General features: G+C 39.8%; 1 long non-coding RNA gene across 4 annotated transcripts in view; it reads left to right on the top strand.

The window, feature by feature from the left end:
- The window catches only part of LOC145524755 (uncharacterized), a 402,061-nt gene that overhangs the window by 262,061 nt on the left and 123,199 nt on the right, over positions 1-16,801 (top strand). The window contains exon 6 of one of the 4 annotated variants that reach the window (XR_014067806.1): positions 7,663-7,836. The exons of the other annotated variants lie outside the window; for them this stretch is intronic. This is a non-coding gene — a long non-coding RNA (uncharacterized LOC145524755). Of the gene's footprint in view, positions 1-7,662; positions 7,837-16,801 lie in introns of those variants that run through there. 4 annotated transcript variants of the gene reach the window in all.

Raw genomic sequence — 16,801 nt, 5'->3', positions numbered from 1 at the left:
TGCTTGGTTGTTGTTTGTTGTTTGTTTTTTCATAGTTAACGTCTTGTCTTTTTCTATTCCAGGATGCTATACAGTACCAGTTCAGTTCAGTTCAGTCACTCAGTTGTGTCCAATTCTTTGCTGTCCAGTATACATTGTGTTTACTCATCATATTTTTTAAATCTCAAATTGTCTATGATAGTTTCTTAGACTTGGGAAACATCGATAGCTTTGAGGAGTTCTTCTAAGATATTTTGTATAATGCCCCTTAATTGCCATCTGTCTCACGTTTTATCATGCTTAGACTGGAGTTACGGGTTTTGAGAGGGAAGACCACAGAAGTTAAATGCATTTTCGTAATCTCACAGCACATCCAGAATCCATAATATCAACATGACATTATTATTGATGTTAAATGTGATAACCTCGTTCAAATAGTATTTATTGAATTTCTCTACTATAAAGTTAGAGAAGAAAATGGCAACCAGCTCCATTATTGTTGCCTGGAAAATCTCATGGACAAAGGAGCCTGGTGGCTTACAGTCCGTGAGGTCTCAAGGAGTCGGACGCAACTGAGCCACTAACACAACACACAGCTATAAAGTACCTAGGAAGCCATGTATTAGGAAAACATGAATTTGTCTGCAATGCAAGAGACCTGGGTTTGATCCCTGGGTTGGAAAGATCCCGTGGAGAAGGAAATGGCAACACATTCCGGTATGCCTGGGAAATTCCATGGACAGAGGAGCCAGGCAAGTTACAGTCCATGGGGTCACAAAGAGTAGGACACAACTAAGCCACTAAACCACCAGTATAAAGTTACTATTTCTCCCTCCCTCTTTGTGTATTGTACTCTTTGGATGGAAATTATAGCATAGCCCACACAATTAAGGAATGTGGAGTAATGCTCCACCTCTTGAGGGTAGTGTATCTACATAAGTTATCTGGGATTCTTCTACATGGGAAATTTGTGTCTTCTTCCTCAATTATCATTTATCATGCAGGATTGTTGTGTTGTTGTTGTTCACCCACTCAGTCATGTCCGATTCTTTGTGACCCCATGATCTTGCAGCATATCAGCCTCCTTTGTCCTCCACTGTTTCCCAGAGTTTGCTCAGATTTATGTCCCTAGAGTTTGTGATGCTATCTAACCATCTCATCCTCTGCTGTCCCCTTCTCCTTTGGTCTTCAGTCTTTCCCAGCATCAGAGCTTTTTCCCATTGAGTCAGTTCTTTGCATCAGGTGACCAAAGTGTTGGAGCTTCAGCTTCAGCATCAGTCCTTCCAATGAATATTCAGGGTTGATTTCCCTTAGGATTAACTGATTTGATCTCCTTGCAGTCCAAGGGACTCTCAAGAGTCTTCTCCAACACCACAGTTTGAAATCATAAATTCATTGGTGCTCAGCCTTCTGTATGGTCCAACTCTCACATCCATGTATAACTATTGGAAAAACCATAGCTTTGACTATATGGACCATTGTCAGCAAAGTGATATCTCTGCTTTTTAATACACTGTCTAGGTTTGTCATAGTTTCCTTCCAAGGAGTAAGTGTCTTTAAATTTGTGGCTGCAGTCATCATCCACAGTGATTTTGGAGACCAAGAAAACAAAACCTGTCAATGTCTCCATTATTTCCTCTTCTATTTGCCATGAAGTGATAGAACCAGATGCCAAAATATGAGTTTTTATTTATTTATTTTTTACTATTGAATTTCAAGCCAGCTTTTTTCAAGATTTTCGTATGGTATTTTTGTATTTTCAAGTCAGTTTTTTTGTAAGGAATTATGAATATTTATTTTGTATATCTTCTTTATTTTTGTAATGCTGTTTTAGTTTTTCTTGCTCAGATTGCCCCAGCTTTGGTCATTGAGAAACTCTGTCAGTCATTTGGCTGCTGTGTCCTTTTGACATACACCCATCAATGGGTGTGTGTGTGTGTGTGTGTGCTGCGCATGCACATGCATGCACGTGTGTGTGTGTTTTCGCACTTCCTACTTACTGGCACTATAAGGCATATTTTGCATATTTCTAGCAGTTGTCCTAGAATTACCATTTCTCTTAGAATTAGCCATTTCTCCAATGAACCCTGATTCCACTTATTGAATGATGCTATGAACCATGACTGAGCAATAGGTGTGTTTTTTGCTACTAGAGTGTCATTGCTTCCAGGCCCTCCCTGCTAAAATAACAAGAAAATATTAGGTTAGCCACAAAGTTCATTCAGGTTTTTCTGTAAAATGTTAGAGAAAATCCAAATGAACTTTGTGCCCAACCAAATATATATGTTTGTAATAAGCCATTATATATATATATAGCTATCTATCTCATATATACTAAACTAAATCATCTTACATTGATGTCACCAACTCTAATTCATTACCAGATACATCTCAGAGCTGCCTCATCCTCTTGTTTATCTCTTACTCTTACCCTCCCACTCTAACAATCACTCCAACTTTCCTCCATCCGTTTACTTAATTGTTCGGTTTCAGTTTACATGTATAGTGCTTTTATAACTCTTTCCCCCCTAACCCTGTGTGAAACAACTTTATCAACTTTATTATCTTATGCTCAATCCCATGCTGTTTTCTTAATCTCTTATTTTTTAAGTAAAATTAACAATGTTGAAGATACCCTTTTAAGTCAATAAATGGAAACCTAAACTATTGTTCCAATATACATGTATAGATTGCATTTGGATAGAGTATGCCATGTCTTATTAGCCATTGTAAGAATTTTGGCAGTTTCTCTAGATGAAATGAAAAACTATTGAAAAATGAGGGTCCTCTAAACTTTTAACTTAAAGAAGGCAAGGGAAGATACCAGAAGACCAGGATGAGTCTATTGCCTACAGCCAAGAGTTGATGGTGACTTAAGCCAAAGACTGGATTGCTGGGAATTGATCATATTTTAAAGATTAAGCCAACAGAATTTGCTTATAGATTGACTGTGAGTAGGAGAGAAGGATTGATACTGAACTTCAAGCTCCAATAATTTGGCCACCTGATACAAAGACCATATTCACTGGAAAAGTCCCTGATGCTGAGAAAGATTGAAGGCAAAAGAAGAAGAGAACAGCAGAGGATGAGATGGTTAGATAGTGTCACCAACTCAATAGACATGAATTTGAACAAGCTGCAGGAGATAGTGAATGCCAGGGAAGCCTGATGTGCTGCAGTCCATGGGGTTGCAAAGGGTTGAACATGACAGCGATTGAACAGCTACAACAAGAGAGAAATAGAAAAATCAAAAACTTTTGTTTTTGTAGTTATATAAGTAGTTGACATGAGTAGGACTGCAGGAGGAGCAGAGTGGTTCATTTTTGTCTTGATGGGTGTAATGGTGGTCAAGAAATATGTATTTGTCATGTTAAATATGAGATATTATACTTGTAGTCAAGAAGAGATAACTTTCGGCCAATGGCTGACCACCAGATAGAAGAGATGAGGCCTCAGGTGTCAAATAATCTTATTTATTGACTGAAAACACATTTGTGGGCCACTGAATAGGTCTTCAGAGCCATAATGCTCTCCATTTTCATAGGCTTAACAACTTAAGTGTACTCTCTCTCATCAAAGCATCATTTGTCCTGTGCATAAAATCCACCTCAGTTTATTTCCATACTTTCTCTCAAGCTGAACAGACTGAGACCACGTGATACTTGGTGGCTTATCTTGGGGTAATATTGTAGGGAGCTGGAGTCTCATAATTGAATTATCTTGAAGTGGTACTGGTTTAACTCAGCCTTGTCAAGTCTCTCCTCTGCTTCTGGCTTACCTCATTCTGTCAGATCCTCTTTCACTTTTATTTTATCTGTTTATCCCAAAATCACAAGTTGAATACATTTTGTTTCTTACTAAAAGATGTACGTCTTCCCTCCCTCTAAAATAAATTTACCTTCAGACCTATCTTGTTTAAACCATACTTGATGTATTTAAATTTGGTAGATAGTTTTTTTTAATGCTCTACTTAATATTTAACACCAGTGAACTTTGGACGTGCCATTTGACCTCTCTGGCCTCAGGATTCTCATTTGTAATACATGGCTGATGGCATCTTTCCTGCCAAAATACTAAGAATGTTAACAGCAGTTGATACTTTATTTAAATATTTTCAGGTAACTTTCACATCTGTCATCTCATTTTCAAAGCAATTGTCTGTGGCATGTTTAAACCCCTACTTAAACTTAAGGAAATAATGGCTTAGAGAGATTTAGAGACTTTAAAAAGGTCATCAGTTATTCACTCACCAAACAGGTACTTCGTGCATATTAGTATATGAGGAGCTGTCCAAGGCGCCAATGTTAAAAAAGAATGACAAAATCTCTCTTATTGCCATGTTTGCCTGTGTTAAAGGGCAGTGGAACAAGTAGGACAGATTCTAATATAACATAAAAAGCATCCATCAGTCTGCCTTACAAGAATTTTGCAATGATTTAAGATATTATAAAGCTCGTGCACCAACCAAGTAGGAAATATTCAAAAAATGTCAACCCATACAAGTATCATTTGAGCAGTGGTATTTGAGGTAAGCATAATTATATCAGTCTCCATTCACAGAGTGCCTACTATGTTCTATCAGCATTTCAAAACATACTTTTAGTTAGAATCCTTTCATTATAAACAATAGACACAGAAAACCTAGTTTCTGCAGGGAAGAGAACTTATTAAAAAGATACAGAAGGGGAACACATGTAAACCCATGGCTGATTCATGTCAATGTATGGCAAAAACTATTACAATATTGTAAAGTAATTAGCCCCCAACTAAAATAAATAAATTTATAAAAAAAAGATACAGAACTATCTCACGGAACCAGCTCAAGGGCAGGCAGGTAGCCAAGATGTACAAAGGAAACAGAACTAGAAGAGAGGAGAGTCAGAAGGAATCCAAGGACTTTCTCTCTCCACCTCAACTTCTCTCTCCACATCTGTGCCATTGTCTTATTTTTCTGCGTATCAACTTTCTCCACTATTGGCTCCAATCTCTGGAAAGCATCCACTTCTCTACTTCTCTAATTTTAGTTTTGGCTTTTGTTTCTACTGTTGTGTTTATAGATATAGATATAGATATACCCTACATTCAAAAATGAGTCTAGAAAGAATTGGCATCTCTTAGGCTTAATCCCAAACTCCTGATGAATGGCTCCTGATTGACCCAGTTTGGGGTTCACCCAGCAGTGATCTGAGTACAAAAATGACTACTGAAATGGACCTCCCTGAAAATATTTCATCAAGAGACAAGAAGGATAATTTGCAGAATAGAAGGAGGTGTCACTGCATCCTCAGTGTGCACCCTAAAAAGGTATATGGCAAATCCAGACCTCAGAAGACCCCTGCAAGATAGTAAAGTAGAAGTCAATTCCCATTTCACAGATGTGTGTAATGAGAGTCTTGATTTCATTCTTTAAACTAACACTCATTGAGTACTAAGTGCCAGACTTGGAGCTAAGGGACAGAAAATGATCATTTTTAACTTATAAAGATTTCTTTCTACCAGAGATTATAGTCAAAAAGTAAATCATCACATAACAAAGATGTAATCTTAGTTTTTACAGGGGCTACAAATAAGGTCAGGGTCTATGAGAACATATAAGAGGGGGAATGGACCTACCCGGAGTTTGCTAAAATTCATGTCCATTCAGTCGATGATGCTATCTAACCATCTCATCCTCTGCTGCCCCTTCTTTTTTTCCCTTCAATCTTTCCCATCATCAGGGTCTTTTCCAGTGAATCAGCTCTTCACATCAGGTGACCAAAGTATTGGAGATTCAGCTTCAGCATCAGTTGTTCCAATGAATATGCAGGGCTGATTTCCTTTAGGTTTGACTGGTTGAATCTCCTTGAAGTCCAAGGGACTCTCAAGAGTCTTCTCCAACACCACAGTTTGAAAGCATCAATTTCTTGGCACTCAGCCTTCTTCATGGTCCAGGTTTCACATCCATACACGACTACTGGAAAAACCATAGCTTTGACTATACAAACTTGGCCAGCAGAGTGATGTCTCTGCTTTTTAATGTGCTGTGTAGGTTTGTTATAGCTCTCCTTCCAAGGATCAAGCATAAAAAAATAGGTAGCAATTAATTCATAAATGAGGGATTGGTCCACCAGCTTTCCAGACAGATGGGACATCATGAGAAGTCAAAAAAAGCAACATGGCCAGTGTAGACAGAGTCCTAAAGAGAAGATGCGGAGAAAGATATACAATTAGAAAGGGCCAGGATATGAATGATTTAAATATGTTGTTCTTGAAATTCAATGAATATCAACCTTTAAAATATTCAAATTGAAAGAGTGACATGATCAGGTTTTGTGTTTTATAAAGTTGCTTGCACCATAGGGTGGAAAAATGGATTGAAGGAGGGCAAATGGAGATGTAGGAAAATGATTTAGAGGCTATTTCAGTGTCTCAGAATAAAGAGGATGGGATCTGGGATAATGAGAATGAGTAATAAGGAGACAGAATACCACAAACTCTCTTCTTTCTTCTTATTTGATTTCATGTAAGTAGCTCATTATAATAGGCCACAGAAAAGCAACTGAGATATAAGAGCAAAGGTTGAGCTGAAACTTAAATCCAGGCTGCCTGACTACAAGTTTTATCCCATCATGTGGGCCAGGATAGGTCTGAGGTAATGTCTATTTTATTATTTAAGATCGTATAAGAACATGGAGCTGGTGAAAAGGCAAATAATTTGCAGTACAATGTGTAATAGTAGTAAATCAAAAGTGAAATAAAATATATCTCCTGGGACAGAAAATGTTGAAATCAAATGTGGAAGACTGAATATTTTGCATTCCCTCAATATTCTCTTTGTTGCTATTTTATTTATTTTACCATGAAACATTATGTGTACACACAGATTCCTTTTAAAAGAGATACCACTTTTTTCTACTTAAAAAACAGCTTTCATTCCAGCTTTTTAAAATAAGGGTGCAGGTGAAAGACTGAGAAAAAAATTATTTGCCAACCTAGAGGAAATCCAGGAACAGGCAAATGCAGGAGCACGCACCATATATTTTACTTTGCAGCTGTAGCCAAGGTTTTCATCTCTATAGGAATCTGCTCAGAAAATCTCCTGATCTCTAATGAAAGCTATCCTACTTCTGAACCCACTATCAGAGGAAAGTTGGTGAAGATGAAGCTGTAGCCCCAAGGGACAAAGAAACAGAAACCTCGAATTTTCCCAAATGCTCATCCTCCTTTAGAGGATGATGATACTTCTTCATTATGCAACCTTAGGCAAATTACCTCAGCTCTTGGTGTCTTAGTTTTATCAGTACTTTCCTTATAAGGCTGTAGTTCAAAATATAGTGGGTGCCTAGTAAATGAATATTGAAATGGGAGAAAATATGATTTTTAAGTTCCTGATTATATTAGAGTTCAGAAAATGATGGAGGGAAATATGGCATCTTAGAAATAAGTTCTCGTCTCTAAGATGACTTCATAGGTCACATAAAACTCATGCTCCTTGCATTATACTACATATTGAATACAACATACCATGTTGTTGTTTTTTAGTCACTAAATGATGTTAGACTTTCATGACACTATGGACTGTAGCCTGTCAGGCTCCTTTGTCTATGGGATTTTCCAAGCAAGAATACTGGAGTGGGTTGCCATTTCCTTCTCCAGGGAATCTTCCCTAACCAGATATTGAACCCATGTCTCCTTCTTTGGCAGGTGGATTCTTTACTGCTGAGCCACCAGGGAAACTCTACAACATATCATAACTTCAAGAAAAAAATGATTAAGATATGGTCACCAGTTCCTTCCTCACATTGTCTCTTGACCAATTTCAATAAGATATCCATCTTTTTGAATGGATATCTTTCAATAAAATAGATCCTACCAGTGTCACCAGTAACTGCATGTTCTAAACCCAGAGGTCCCTCTTTGGACCTAATTTGAGTTGATCTATCAGCAGCATTTAACCTAGGTCATCACTCTTGGTTCAATCAGTTCAGTTCAGTCACTCAGTCGTGTCCGACTCTTTGTGACACCATGAATTGCAGCACGCCAGGCCTCTCTGTCCATCACCAACTCCCGGAGTCTACCCAAACCCATGTCAATCGAGTCAGTGATGCCATCGAACCATCTCATCCTCTGTCGTCCCCTTCTCCTCCTGCCCCCAATCCTACCCAGCATTAGGGTCTTTTCCAATGAGTCAACTCTTCACATGACGTGGCCAAAGTATTGGAGTTTCAGCTTCAACATCAGTCCTTCCAATGAAAACCCAGGATTGATCTCCTTTAGGATGGATTGATTGGATCTCCTTGCAGTCCAAGGGACTCTCAAGAGTCTTCTCCAACACCACAGTTCAAAAGCATCAGTTCTGCGGTGCTCAGCCTTCTTCACCGTCCAACTCTCACATCCATACATGACCACTGAAAAAACCATAGCCTTGACTAGACGGACTTTTGTTGGCAAAGTAATGTCTCTTCTTTTCAATATGCTATCTAGGTTGGCCATAAACTTCCTTCCAAGGAGTAAGCGTCTTTTAATTTCATGGCTGCAATAACCATCAGCAGTGACTTTGGAGCCCAAAAAAAAAATAAAGTCTGACACTGTTTCCACTGTTTCCCCATCCATTTCCCATGAAGTGATGGGACCGGATGCCATGATCTTAGTTTTATGAACGTTGAGCTTTAAGCCAACATTTCCACTCTCCTCCTTCACTTTCATCAAGAGGCTCTTTAGTTCTTCTTCACTTTCTGCCATAAGGGTGGTGTCATCTGCATATCTGAGGTTATTGATATTTCTCAGGGCAATCTTGATTCCAGCTTGTGTTTCTTCCAGCCCAGCATTTCTCATGATGTACTCTGCACATAAGTGAAATAAGCAGGGTGACAACATACAGCCTTGACGTACTCCTTTTCCTATTTGGAACCAGTCTGTTGTTCCATGTCCAGTTCTAACTGTTGCTTCCTGACCTGCATACAGATTTCTCAAGAGGCAGATCAGGTGGTCTGGTATTCCCATCTCTTTCAGAATTTTCCACAGTTTATTGTGATCCACACAGTCAAAGGCTTTGGCATAGTCAATAAAGCAGAAATAGATGTTTTTCTGGAACTCCCTTGCTTTTTCGATGATACAGCAGATGTTGGCAATTTGATCTCTGGTTCCTCTGCCTTTTCTAATACCAGCTTGAACATCTGGAAGTTCACGGTTCATGTATTGCTGAAGCCTGGCTTGGAGAATTTTGAGCATTACTTTACTAGCATGTGAGATGAGTGCAATTGTGCAGTAGTTTGAGCATTCTTTGGCATTGCCTTTCTTTGGGATTGGAACGAAGACTGACCTCTTCCAGTCCTGTGGCCACTGCTGAGTTTTCCAGATTTGCTGGCATATCGAGTGCTGCACTTTCAGAGCATCACCTTTGAGGATTTGAAATAGCTCAACTGAAATTCCATCACCTCCACTAGCTTTGTTCCTAGTGATGCTTTCTAAGGCCCACTTGACTTCACATTCCAGGATGTCTGGCTCTAGGTGAGTGATCACACCATCATGATTATCTGGGTCGTGAAGATCTTTTTTGTACAGTTCTTCTGTGTATTCTTGCCACCTCTTCTTAATATCTTCTGCTTCTGTTAGGTCCATACCATTTCTGTCCTTTATCGAGCCTATCTTTGCATGAAATGTTCCTTTGGTACCTCTAATTTTCTTGAAGAGATCTCTAATCTTTCCCAATCTGTTGTTTTCCTCTATTTTTTTGCATTGATTGCTGAGGAAGGCTTTCTCATCTCTCCTTGCTATTCTTTGGAACTCTGTATTCAGATGGAAATATCTTTCCTTTTCTCCTTTGCTTTTCACTTCTCTTCTCTTCTCAGCTATCTGTAAGGCCTCCTCAGACAGCCAGTTTGCTTTTTTGCATTTCTTTTTCTTGGGGATGGTCTTGATCCCTGTCTGCTGTACAATGTCACGAACCTCTGTCCATAGTTCATCAGGCACTCTGTCTATCGGATCTAGTTCCTTAAATCTATTTGTCACTTCTACTGTATACTCATAAGGGATTTGATCTAGGTCATACATGAATGGACTAGTGGATTTTCCTACTTTCTTCAATTTAAGTCTGAATCTGGCAATAATTAGTTCATGATCTGAGCCACAGTCTGCTTCCGGTCTTATTTTTTCTGACTGTATAGAGCTTCTCCATCTTTGGCTGCAAAGAATATAATCAATCTGATTTCGGTGTTGACCATCTGGTGATGTCCACTTGTAGAGTCTTCTCTTGTGTTGTTCGAAGAGGGTGTTTGCTATGACCAGTGCATTATCTTGGCAGAACTCTATTAGCCTTTGCCCTTCTTCATTCTGTACTCCAAGGCCAAATGTGCCTGTTATGCCAGATGTTTATTGACTTCCTACTTTTGCATTCCAGTCCCCTATAATGAAAAGGACATCTTTTTTGGGTGTTAGTTCTAGAAGGTCTTGTAGGTCTGTTCAATGGAACATCCCATTCACTGCTTCTTCTCAAGACACCATTTTCTCCTCTCTTTTTCGCTTACTTTCTTCTGTGCTGGCTCATCATAATGCTACAGTTCTCTAAAAGTTGGAAAGTTTTAGAGTTCTGTCTCAGGTTTCTTCTACTTTCTATCCATGGTTACCCCTCAGTTCAGTTCAGTTCAGTTGCTCAGTCGTGTCTGACTCTTTGCAACCCCATGAATTGCAGCACGCCAGGCTTCTCTGTCCATCACCAACTTCTGGAGCTTACTCAAACTCATGTCCATTGAGATGGTGATGTTCTGGAGCTTACTCAAACTCATGTCCATTGAGATGGTGATGTTCTGGAGCTTACTCAAACTCATGTCCATTGAGACGGTGATGCCTCCAACTGTCTTATCTTCTGTCGTCCCCTTCTCCTCCTTCCTTTCAATCTTTCCCAGTATCAAAGTCTTTTCAAATGAGTCAGCTCTTTGCATCAGGTAGCCAAAGTATTGGAGTTCCAGCTTCTGCATCAGTCCTTCCAATAAATATTCAGGACAGATTTCCTTTAGGATGGACTGATTGGATCTCCTTGCAGTCCAAGGGACTCTCAAGAGTCTTCTCCAACACCACAGTTCAAAAGCATCAATTCTTCTGCTCTCAGCTTTCTTTATACTCCAACTCTCACATGCATACATGACTACTGGAAAAAACTTAGCTTTGACTAGATGGACTTTTGTTGGCAAAGTAATGTCTCTGCTTTTAATATGCTATCTAGGTTGGTCATAACTTTTCTCCCAAGGAGCAAACCCCTTTCACTTTCATGGCTGCACTCACCATCTGCAGTGATTTTGGAGCCTAAAAAAATAAAGTCTGACACTGTTACCACTGTTTCCCCATCTATTTGCCATGAAGTGATTGGACCAGATGCCATGATCTTAGTTTTCTGAATGTTGAGCTTTAAGCCAACATTTTCATTCTCCTCTTTCACTTTCATCAACAGGCTCTTTAGTTCTTCTTCACTTTCTGTCATAAGAGTGGTGTCATCTGCATATCTGAGGTTATTGATATTTCTCCCAGCAACCTTGATTCTAACGTGTGCTTCATCCAGCCCAATGTTTCTCATGATGTACTCTGCATATAAGTTATATAAGCATGGTGGCAATATACAGCCTTGACGTACTCCTTTCCCAATTTGAACAGTCTGTTGTTCCATGTCCTGCTTCCTGACCTGCATACAGATTTCTCAAGAGGCAGGTCAGATGGTCTGGTATTCCCATCTCTTTCAGAATTTTCCACATTTTGTTGTGATCCACACAGTCAAAATCTTTGGCACAGTCAATAAAACAGAAGTAGATATTTTTGTGAAACTCTCTTGCTTTTTTGGTGATCCAGAGGATGTTGGCAATTTGATCTGTGGTTCCTCTGCCTTTTCTATATTGAGCTTGAACATCTGGAAGTTCATGGTTCACGTACTGTTGAAGCCTGGCTTGGAGAATTTTAAGCATTACTTAGTCTTTCCCATTCTATCATTTTCCTGTGTTTCTTTGCATTGAAGGCTTTCTTATCTCTCCTTGCTATTCTTTGGAACTCTGCCTTGAAATCAGTATATCTTTTCCTTTCTCCTTTGCTTTTCACTTCTCTTCTTTTCTCAGCTATTTGTAAGGCTTCCTCAGTCAACCATTTTGCCTTTTTGCATTTCTTTTTCTTGGGGATGGTCTTGATCACTGCCTCCTGTACAATATCACTAACCTCCATCCATAGTTCATCAGGCACTCTGTCTACCAGATCTAATCCTTGGAATCTGTTTCTCATGTTCACTGTATAATCCTAAGGGATTTGATTTAGGTCACACCTGAATGGTGTAGTGGTTTTCCCTACTTTCTTCAATTTAAGTCTGAATTTGGCAATAAGGAATTCATGATCTGAGCCACAGTCAGCTCCCGGTCTTCTTTTTACTGACTGTATAGGGCTTCTCCATCTTTGGCAGCAAAGAATGTAATCAATGTGATTTCATTATTGACCATCTGGTGATGTCCATATGTAGAGTCTTCTCTTGTGTTGTTAAAAGAGGGTGTTTGCTATGACCAGTACATTCTCTTGGAAAAACTCTATTAGCCTTCTCCAAGGCCAAATTTACCTGTTATTCCAGGTATTTCTTGACTGCCTACCTTTGCATTCCAGTCCCCTATAATGAAAAGGACATCTTTTTCGTTGTTAGTTCTAGGAGGTCTTGTAGGTCTTCATAGAACCATTCAACTTCATCATTGCTGGTTGGGGCATAGACTCTGATTATTGTGATATTGAATGGTTTGCCTTGGAAATGAACAGAGATCATTTTGTCAGTTTTGAGATTGCATCCAAGTAATGCATTTTGGACTTTTTTGTTGACTATGATGGCTACTCCATTTCTTCTAAGGGATTCTTGCCCACAGTAGTAGACATAATGGTCATCTGAGTTAAGTTCACCCATTTCAGTCCATTTTAGTTCACTGATTCCTAAAATGTCAACATTCACTCTTGCCATCTCCTGTTTGACCACTTTCAATTTGCCTTGATTCATGGACCTAACATTCCGTTGGGACTTAGGGCTTCAAAATATGAATTGTGTGTGACACAGATATTCAGTTTATAGAAGAGCCTTTGCCAATATCTTCCTATATTCCTTTTCAGATTGCAAAGATGGAATCTAAACATAGGTTAAAAGTGTTAGTGGATATAAACATCTTCAGAAAGTGGGAATTTGGACTGTAATAGTGAGATTCTGGACAAGTGATTCATATGTCTTGCTTAGGTAAGAAAACTGGGTCAAGGCTGGAGGACCAGAGAACATTATAGGAATGGCTGCTTGTCCCAGACACACTAATGGACACTAAGGTGCCATTAAACCGACTTACGGTTTTATCTCCAAGGAGTATAATGTAAAGTGAGCTTGCTGCTCAATGAACAGTGAAGTTTGGGGATGGGGAAGCTGGAGAAAGGATAAGATGATTAATTTGATCCTATAAAAACTGTTTTTCCCCCAATACTTTGCCTAAAGTGTTGGTATGATAATTTACATATATATGTATATATATATACACATATATATATATGTATATATATACACACTAGATCTACTAATATAAAGCTGTTGCATCTGTGTGCATTTCTACCCTGAACTGCATTTGTAATACAAATAGGTTTTTGGGGGTTTTTTTTTAGGTTAACCTGTGTACCAATCTTTCATTCAAAATGTTTGTTCTGAGTACTATGTACATCCATCACTGGATAAATTGATTGATAGGTGATAGGTAGGTAGGTAGGAAATAGGTAGGTAGGTAGATAGATAGATAATGTACCTTTCTCAACTTCAAGATGTTCCCAGCCTAGATGTAGAAACCAGAACACTAGTCTATATCTAACTTTCCTATAATGAAGTGTTCTCAAGTAAAGATATGTGTAGAAACTTGAGAGGCAAGGAAGGACCTAAAAGGTTCTTCTTTGAACTGTGGGGAATGGATCTAGGACGTTTTCAGAGCGGAAATGACTTTTGGACTCAGTCTTTCAAGGGAGCATTTCAACATATGAAGATGGAGGAGAGACATTTCAAAGAGAGGGGCAGCAGAATCAAAGGTCAGTGGTGAATGCTGAATGGGCAGTGAAATGGCTAGAAGTGGCTACAGGATTAGGGGCATAGTTGGGATGAGGGTAGGGCTGGCAGTGCCAGTAGATGTGAAACTACAGAGGCCAAAGAGGTCAGGCTAAGAAGGAGCTTGGCTTTCATGTTGTTGGATTAGTGATTTCCAGTTCTCAGAAGATGGCCCTCTAGATTTGGCTCCAAAGGAAAATAAACTTGAAAAATTCTTGATTTTTTTGAAGGTCCAGGTCCCATATCATTTATTAAATCTGTTAAAAATTAAGGAAGCTTTTTAACTTAGTTTAATTCTAGCATTTTCCAAAAAGCTCTAAAGACATACAAAAGTTTATTTCTCCACCTGTCAGCATCTATATGAATCTCATGGAACTCCATTGCAGGGAACTCTTTGGAATGGAAGCATTTTAGCAGGGAACTGGTGAGATGAATTTTGTCCTTTTTAAAATCATCCAGTTACAATGTGGGGCCTGGAGAAGACTTCTATTTGAAATTAGGGAGATGGAATGAGAAGCTGTCCCAGAACTTTACCTGGAGAGGGTGAGATGGGGGGGTGGGCACCAGTGACAGTGAGTAAAGGAGGAGTATGAGCAAGTCCTAGGAAATATTTGTGAGAGCTGGTGACTTTCAGGCCTTGGGGACAAGGAGGGGCATCTTGTGAGCCACTCACATTCTGGTTTGTGAAACTGTTCAAACGTGTGCCATTTAACAGAAAGAGTAGTAGACTTGGATGGTGGCTGACAAATTCACTCTATGGCCCTTGGAGTTTAAAGTGCCTGTAGCAAAAGCGCTACTGAGAACCTTCCTCTTTCTAAAAAAATGTTCCCTGTAGTGTCCCCAGACCAGCCCCGGAAGGCTCATTCTTCCATGCTACCCTTCTGTATTCTCTCCATATCTCCCTCTCCAGCTTCCCTGAGCTCAGGGCCCTTCTCCAAGCATGCCAAGCATATTCACAACCTCATCCATTTGCTCCTGCTTTCGACAGTGACATTCCTGATGTCACTGTTAGGAATTGTGTTCAACTGGTAGTAACAGAGGCCCAGTTCAGTTCAGTTCAGTTCAGTTGCTCAGTCGTGTCCAACTCTTTGTGACCCCATGAACTGCAGCACACCAGGCCTCCCTGTCCATCACTACCTCCCTGAGTCCACCCAAACCCATGTCCATCGAGTCGGTGATGCCACCCAGCCATCTCATCCTCTATCGTCCCCTTCTCCTCCTGCCCTCAATCTTTCCCAACATCGGGGTCTTTTCCAGTGAGTCAGCTCTTTGCATCAGGTGGCCAAAGTATTGGAGTTTCAGCTTCAACATCAGTCCTACCAATGAACACCCAGGACTGATCTCCTTTAGGATGGATTGGTTGGATCTTCTTGCAGGCCAAGGGACTCTCAAGAGTCTTCTCCAACACCACAGTTCAAAAGCATCAATTCTTCGACGCTCAGCTTTCTTTATAGTCCAACTCTCACATCCATACATGACCACTGGAAAAACCATAGCCTTGTTACAGTGGCTTAAACATCTAAGAATTTTTTTTAAAAAGAGAGTGAAATAAAGACTTCCCTGACACTCCAGTGGTTAAGACTCCATGCTTTCACTGCAGGGGGATCAATTTCAATCCCTGGTCAGGGAACTAAATTCCTGCATGCCATGTGATGCAGTCAAATATGAAACAGTTTACTCTCATATTTTAAAAAAATAGTCCAGATGATGGACAGTTCATAAATTGTTTCTGGCCTCACAAATTTACCAGAAATTTCAACTGTTCTATCTCTCTATCCTCAGTAGCTTTTATCCTCAAGAACACAGAATGGCTGGTGGAGCTCCAGTCACCACATCCACATTTTCCAAAAAAATATCACCATCATATCTCATTGATTATACCTAGATGGGAGGTGACTAGGAAATGTAATCTACTTTATCTTTTCCTGAGATAATTTTTGCCTAGGGCAGGAGAGGTGGAAAGTAAGAAAGGGCAGATTTTCCATTTAAAAGAAGAAGATGCATACAAAAGAGCAATCTCTGCCACATTGAACTCCACCTTTTGTAACTCTGCTCAGGGTTGATCCAGCTTTCCATCAATCATCACCTCCTGGATGAAAATTCCTCCAAATTGCCCTTTTGCCAGGGCAATTGTTTGGTTTTGGAGCACACATCATACTTGCATTACTCTTTCTTGTTCAGGCCCATTTCTGCCAGCTCTTTTGAGCAAAATTATTTTTCATTAGTCCCTGTCTCTTCTTTTGGCCTCCCTGAACCTTAAGGTCTGATGCCACCTCTGGCCTTTTGCAGGAACTTAGAAGTTGAGTGTCGCTCATGGTTCTCTTTCTTTAGAGCACATCAAAATCACTGAAAGGGCTTGTTAAAATACAGACGACTGGGCCCCATTCTCAGAGTTTTTGATTCAATAGATCTTGGTACAGGGCCTGGGAATATGCATTTCAAAAAGTTCCCAGCTGATGCTGCTGTTGCTGGTCGAGAGATTACACTTTGAGAGTCTTTGTTGTAGAGGTCTCCTACAAAGTCTTCTCTCTCACTATCTCCCAGGCACTTTCTCAATCCCAGGCTGGCTAGCTGTGCACCTGTCTCCTTGCCCACAGACCCCATCCTTTCCTTGTCTCTGCACTCTAACCATTTTACCATCAGTAAAAGCATCCCAAAATGAGTTAATGGTTTGTCAGCTGAGTGAGCCTTGCAATTAAATGGGAAATGGGCTGATAAAAGTCAAGGACACAGTCTGGTTAATCACAACCTACAGAGCTACCCAGCCTC

Source organism: Giraffa tippelskirchi, chromosome 10, assembly GCF_054371585.1.
Source record: "Giraffa tippelskirchi isolate mGirTip1 chromosome 10, T2T-mGirTip1v1.2.pri, whole genome shotgun sequence".
Classification (NCBI taxonomy): Eukaryota; Metazoa; Chordata; class Mammalia; order Artiodactyla; family Giraffidae; genus Giraffa; species Giraffa tippelskirchi.
Note: the sequence above shows the minus strand (reverse complement) of the source record. Positions and strands in the feature narration are given on the sequence as shown.